This window comes from Cornus florida, unplaced genomic scaffold (genome assembly GCF_030987335.1).
Source record: "Cornus florida cultivar Cherokee Brave unplaced genomic scaffold, ASM3098733v1 CherokeeBrave_3.0.0_Hap2_Chr01, whole genome shotgun sequence".
In the NCBI taxonomy this organism is placed as follows: Eukaryota; Viridiplantae; Streptophyta; class Magnoliopsida; order Cornales; family Cornaceae; genus Cornus; species Cornus florida.
The window spans coordinates 59,062,839-59,068,838 of NW_026775571.1; positions in this window are offsets into that span (position 1 = coordinate 59,062,839).

Sequence of the window (6,000 nt, forward strand, 5' to 3'; positions counted from 1 at the left end):
TTGCGAAATTGGACATACTTCCCTAAAGCTTCTAATTTCAAGGTTTTGTTGTTCTCTATTCGAAACCCTTGCAGAGGATTTGCGCCCCTTAAGTTTAGGGTTCTTTGGACGGCAGAAGAGGGCTTTTTGTTTTGTTTGATGACTTTCCCTTTTTGTTTTGTTTAGGGATTATGTTGATGACTCATCAATTTTTATTTTATTTTTTTTTTTCAATAAAAAGTTCACTCCATTAAGGATAACAGAAAAAGCCATTTCTATTGTTATAATGGACCCCACCTCATATATTATAACTACAAAAGACGTAGCCAAACCAAGGCCTCAAGGCAGTGGATTGCAGGGGACCATAGGGATAAACACAACAAAGGATTTGCGCCCACGAAAAGAGACTTGACCCCCAGGGCAAAAATCGTCTCCTGTGGAGTAGGAGACCGGATCCAGCCGGTTAGCCACGTTAATTAAAAAATCACTGTTTGATTTTAGTATATTTATATATATGCTTTTAAATTAGAGTAATGATACTTAAGTAGAAAGATTAGACCTATTTGTTAGGCAGAATTTACGTGGCTTCTCATGTGGCAACTTAATATTCAAAGTTTTAAAAAGACTTCTTTAATTCGTTATGAGTTATTAATATATTATGTTTGTGGGAACACTGTACAAGTTATTCCCCTCGCTTCAACTTTGGAAAAGAAGAGACTTGATCTCAAACCAGTTATATCTCAGTTTTGTCGCAGAATTCTTATCGGCAACAACATTCTGTTATATCCTCATCTCTTTTATCTATCTAAAGTTAATTCAATCCACCTATATCACTCTTAATTGCTAAGAAACAGAATTTTTTATTAGGGCTTTATTATTTCCGTAGATAGATGGGGACTTAGAAAAATTTGAGTTTGAAGGTTACAGATGGAGAAAAAACTCATGGTTTCCATGAAATTGATGGTTTTTATGATTTCAAAAAAATAAAGATTTTTTATGATAATTTAAAACAAAAAATTAAAATAAAATATTTATAAGATATACCCAATCAAAAACAAAAACTCCCAGTCAGTTCCTACCATGTTAGTATCTCTAACCTCTGTTTTCTCCTTCCATTCATTTTTTTTTTTTTTTTTTTACATAATTAGAGAGAATTAAGAAAAAAAACCCTTCTGGGTTTTGTAGTTTTATTACTTATACTTAAAGAATAGGATGATAAAATTTAGGAAAAAAAAAAGGATGATAAAATTTTAGTGAGAGAGATGGTGCCAGAAAGACTGTACCCATAAAACTAATGGATTATATAGTCTCTCTCAAAAATCAAAGGATGATACTCACGAAACCATTTTGAATTCCATTAACATCCATTCTCTTTAATACAATTTTTTTTTTTTTTTATCAAAAATAATTAATCAGTTTTCTCATCATAAAAAGTTACTAAAATACTTAAAAATTTGTATCTATATACATGCTGTGATGGTGTTCTATCCATATAGGATTTTTCATCATTGATTTATCAGTTCTGGTGGTGTGAGAAATAGGGTTGAGATGCATAATGGAAGAGACATATTGTACTTTATTGCAGTGAAGATGATAAAAATGAGAGAAAAACGGGAAAGAGAGGAGAGAGAAAATTTGATAAGAGAGAGAGATTGGTTTCCTATTCGATGAAGATGATAGTGGAGAGGAAAAAACAAAAGAGAGAGAACCTTAGGGCATGTTTGGTGTGGTGGAATGAATTGGAATGGAATGAGAATAGAGGTAGGAATGGAATGAGAATGGAATGGAATGAGAATAATGATTCTCATTCTACCGTTTGGTTGTAAACATGGGATGTGTAAAAATAAAATCTCATTTTCATTCTTATGTTTGGTAAGAAAGTTGGAATAGAATGAATTTATATTGTTTCTTTAAATTACATTTTATTATTAGTAAAAAAAATTAATTTGCAAAAATAAAAAGGAAAGAGATAATAGAGAGAGAAAAATAAACGAGATAGAGAGAGGGGGAACAAACAACATATAGATACATATTATATATATATATATATATATATATATATATATATTATATTTTATATAGTGTGTGTATGCGTGAATTATCTCTTTAAATTATTTTATTACTTTATTAATTCTTAGTGGGAATGGAATGGTCATTCCACCTCTCAAGAAGTGGAATGGGCATTCCACCTTTTTGATGGAATGGGCATTCCTTAGGAATGGCCATTCAACTTTTAATGTGACACACCAAACAAGAGAATAGAAACAAATGCATTCCATTCCACCTTCATTTGATTCCATTCACTCACATCAAACATAGCCTTAGAGTTATTGACTTCTGTGAATTGTCATATCCACGTAGACAGCTACATAGACTCGGCTAGACAAATAGGTTCAACATTTCGGAGTAAGTATCATTTTCATTTGAATTATATTACAAAATACTTCAAGAATTATTATAATACTTAAATTTACTAAAGGGTCTATATGTTATATTTGAAAAAGTTAATTATGCCTTTGTCATTTTTCCTCCCAATTTTTTGGCCACGGGAACTGAAGTGAAGTGAAGCGAAGGACTGGACTAAAGTCATCTTTGGTAGGAATTCGTATGTTGTAGGTTGATTTGGTGTGAAGTTGGTTTTCGTCTAGGTGTTTATAACGAGAATTATTGGTTGATTGCTGCAGAAGAATTCGTTTGGGTGTTCATTCATTTGGTGAGATTGTCACTCCCTAAAGGTAGACGAAATTGGTCTCTTTTTTTTTCTTGACTGGTATTATTTCGCTTCGTGTAGTTTATTTTCAATAAATTTTGTGTTTGTTTTTTATGTTTATATTTCAAATTTTGTTGATAATTGATGCAAAAGGTTCTCGGTGCATATTAGAGGTCTGGTCGTATTATTTGTTTTCATTTTTTTCTTATCTTCTTCTCTCTATTGAAAGTGTTGCATGTCTGGTTGCCTTTAGTCCACTTTTGTGTAAATTGAAGAAGTTTGTTGTGGTGTTGCGGGCTGTATTAGGGTTTGAAATGACTAGGCTAAAGATTATAGCTCGAAAGAATAAAGGAAAGAGGAAAAAAATGTTCTACTTGTCGGAAGTAAGAAGAATATCGTCGACCCTCCTCCTTCTCCCACTCTCCAATCTTTCAAGGGTAAAAAAATAAAAAAATAAAAAAATAAATTAAAATTAAATGATTTTGATAGTGAGTCACGTGATGAGGATTATGTTCATGAGGATTTTGATAGTGAGTTAGGTGACGAGGATTACGATGTTGAGCCAGCTTGTGATGATTATGATCCTGAGTCAAGTGTAGGGGATTATGATCCTGAGGCAAACACTACAACATCATGAGATACCAATGCTAAAGGTCCGCCTCATGCAGGAGAAATCTACCATATGTTTAAGTAAGTATACATTCACATTCACATTTAGTTCCCCATTGACTATATTTTTTACTTAAAACATGTTATGTTATGAAATGAAATGAAATTGATTGTTTACTATTAATCCTTATTTTTATTGATATGATATGGTTTGGAAATATTTAAACTATCACAATATAATTTGTATATAAATTTTAAACGACTAATTCATTTATATTGATCAGTGTGGAAAATTATGAAATTTAGGAAATTATTGGGGTGCTATGTTTATATCAGTGTTGTTGATAAGTTTAAAAATAACTTGTGAAACATGTTTATTGAAATCCAATTGTTTAGTTGTTTATTTTGCAAATGATATTTTGCGTATCAGACTAGGTTTTGTGAAGAAATACCATGAAGTGCGCGGTCTGTTATGCCCAATCAAGCAGCCTTTAAGAAATTTAATAAACAAGATAGCAAGGGATAAAGTGTCACAGTGTAATTTGTATATAAATTTGAAACGACTAATTCTTTTAATCACTATGGAAAATGATGAACTTTAGGAAATTATTGGGATGCTATGTTTATGTTAGTGTTGATAAGTGTAAAAATAACTTGTGAAGCATGTTTATTGAAATCCTGTTGTTTAGTTGTTGATATTGCAATTGATATTCTGCGTATCGGGTTTTGTGAAGAAATACCGTGAAATGCATGGTATGTTAGGCCCAATTAAGCGAACTTTAAGAAATTCAATAGATAAGATAGCAAGGGATGTTAGAATGCAATGATCGCTGATGATAAGGTTTCCTTTTATTAGGAAAATAAGGAGTTTGAAATGGAATTCAGAAAGTATGGCTTCAAAGCAGTCAATAAAACGAAGAAGAAGATAATGTGTTAAATTAATTTATTTATTTCATATATTTGTTTGATGACATCCTTCATTACTGCTACTTGTTAATATGATATTGTTTTATGGTTTAGAAGGTAGAATACAACATTAAACCTGGGTGGATCAAATGCTCTCTTTCCAAATTCATTGACACAATATCCAAGCTTGGGCAAGAAAAGAAGAAGGATCTTGAGGACATAGGTTTCGACTATTTGCTGAACCTACAATGTTCCCATTTATTCACTCCACTCTTTAACTACTTGATTGGACATTTGGAGTTAGAGAAATGTCAAAATAAACTTGAGGAGAATCAGTATCTCCACATTACTGCACTTGATGTCCACAACATCTTTGGCTTTGCTGGCGGAATAGTGGAAGTGCCTGCATGTTAATAATTTGATGCTGATTGGATACATGAAGGTTGATATTGGGATGACTAACATGTAAAAGATCTGATATCCAAACATGGCGATGAATTCAAAAGAGCATTTGTGCTATTTGCATGTGCAACTGTTCTAACACCAAATGGACGATATATCGCAAATGCACAATTGTTAAATGTTGTGGATAATGTGAGGAAATTACATCTTACAACTGGTGCACATATATGGATTGTTTGGTGAATAAATTGGGTCAACGTGAAGGTGGGAAATCAAAACATGAGTACACTGGTTGCGTGCTTTTCTTGCAGGTTTGTTATATAACACTACGTTCTTACATTTCCAAAATACATATTTGTTTTTCTAATATGAATCATGACTGATTAAACATACTAAAATAAAATTCAGCTTTGTATGTCATGAGATATGAAGTGAAATACCCTTGTTATCCCACCAGAGACAAACAAAGCCTTCGTTATTGGGACACTGCCTTTGTACATGAACGATTGAAATGTGAGCTGAAAATGGGAAGCTTTGGAAATGGTCAGGTATTACAATATTTGTTATATGTGTTTTCAATATAAGTAATTGTAATGTAATATACCATTTTCCTGATTAGTGACACATTGTTTGAGTATTAAATTAGAATAGTTGATCCCTCTTTCGGGTAGAGAATGTCCGACCTATACAAATGTTAGGCCAAGTGAATCGGGTGGTCTGTCCCATTCTCAGTCGGCCTCTTCAAATGATGAAGATGGCAAGGTTATTTGTTTTGATAATGATTTGGAGGTAAACATATATTACTAATAAGTGCTAAAAGATGCACATTTCACCCCTTATCCTTGCATATGCTGACACCTTAATCTATCTTTATTCATCTTTTTAGTTTTAATTTATTTTATTGTCGATTTCAGGTTAATAAGGCTTAAACGGGCTAAATCAAATGCCTTAAAGCTTATGGCGAGGAAGGGCAGCAAAAAGGGCTAAAGTACAGAAGTTACTGTTCACTGTGACTAATCGCATGGAACTATGATCGATCACGTTGCGATCGGTCACATCCTGAGTGTGACCGGTCGTGTTGCGAACGGTCACACCCTAAGTGTGATACGTCGCGTTTATGGCAGATTATTTATAAAGTCAGATCTAAAGCTCTTTTCAAACCAACTTCAACTGTGCATGAATTGTATGATCCTTGGGGCTGAGTTCTAACCATTCTAAAGCCAAAAATCCGAGTATCTATGGAGGATAAAGCCTCATTCGAAGGGGAGTCAGATTCAAGAGGATTTGGGGCAAGGCTTGGGACTTTCTCTCTCCAGACTTCCTTTCTTCCATCATTGAAGATCTTTGGTTGTGCTTAGAGATGGCAACTGGGGTGTCAATGATCATCTCATCAT